Source organism: Coenobita brevimanus, chromosome 110, assembly GCF_032717465.1.
Source record: "Coenobita brevimanus isolate Jiangsu-jjx chromosome 110, ASM3271746v2, whole genome shotgun sequence".
NCBI lineage: Eukaryota > Metazoa > Arthropoda > Malacostraca > Decapoda > Coenobitidae > Coenobita > Coenobita brevimanus.
In genome coordinates, this window is record NC_137063.1 from 13777286 (window position 1) to 13778721 (window position 1436).

General features: G+C 40.7%; 1 non-coding gene across 1 annotated transcript; it reads left to right on the forward strand.

The window, feature by feature from the left end:
* The first annotated feature begins 522 nt into the window (after nt 1–522).
* LOC145417599 (5S ribosomal RNA) lies at nt 523–641 on the forward strand. The gene has a single exon (XR_013900505.1). It is a non-coding gene; the product is annotated as a 5S ribosomal RNA (ribosomal RNA).
* The last annotated feature ends 795 nt before the right edge of the window (nt 642–1436 follow it).

Here is a 1436-nt window from a genome sequence, read left to right on the forward strand (position 1 = left end):
TATATATATATATATATATATATATATATATATATATGGAGCCTCTGTGGTACAGTGGTAGAGTGTGCGTTTCGTACACGGGTGAGCCAGGGTTTGCGCCTCGCCAGGGTAATAAACTTTGGAAGTGTTCACCCGGCCACGCACTGCATTGGCGGACACCAGGGGTGCTGTGGTTGAACCAGTGTCGCTTACTATAAAGTATGCTTGCACCCAGTCGGCTTGCGCGGGCCGATTACTCTTGGTTCACAGACTACACACACATCCAAAGCCACTCCAACACTACTATTACACTTACAAGCACTTGTCACCGTACATACAATCTTTACTAGACAGCCTAAGCCACTTGGTAGAGATACATTGGCTGTATCGTCCCGACTTCGGTTGGGATAGGCCGGTCCTGCAGTGGATACTCAAACGGCTGATGATGATGATGAATATATATACATATATATATAGGCCTATATATACCTCCTTAGACAAGGACCTGGGAAATGGACAAATACGGAAAGTTGATAGAGAATAGCCAACGGCCATACCACGTTGAGTACACCGCTTCCCGTCCGATCAGCGAAGTTAAGCAACGTTGGGTCTGGTTAGTACTTGGATGGGTGACCGCCTGGGAACACCAGATGCTGTTGGCATCCCTACGTGTCAAGTGGGGTTGGTGGAGGATTAGTGCCCCTCCCTGTAAAACAATTAACTCTAAGCCCTTGGCCACCCCATTTGGGATACATGGCGTCTGGCAATGAATGATAGAGAATACATTAAAAAGTGTCAGAACATTATGGCAAAATATAGAGGATAAATCTAAAAGGATTATAATAAGTGGAGATTTTAATAACAAAGTAAACTGCGAAAGTATGGAAACAAAGGGTACTGAAAACCACTTGGATAATAAGTACAGTATTTAGAACTAACTGAAGATTTTTTCTATAGCAGCAAGTAACATCCACTATCAGGAAGAGAGGACTAGATGAGCCATCCTTATTAGACCTGGTGTTCATAAGGCAAAAGGATGATACTGAAAACATAATTTATAGTCCTCCACTTGGAAAGAGTGGCCATGTATTATCAGAAAATAATTTTATTGTAGCATATGACATAATTATTGAAGAGGAAGACAATAAGAACCTATTGAACCATAAAAGAGGAAACTGTGAAGAACTACAGAAATATTTTAAAGAAGTTAATTGGGAACAAGAACTGGCAGAACCAGGTATAGATAATACTTAAATATTGTGAAAGCAGACGTATTAAAGCACATTCCTCACCAGAAGGAGAAAGTGATGAGGTTAAATGAATGGTTTAAAAATAAGTACGTAAAAGCCAAAGAAAAAAAGAGACTTACTATGGAACAGATATAGAAGACACAGCAGTGAACGAGCATATGAGAGATATAAACAGGCAAGAAAATGATTACGCCAGGATCAGAGGGG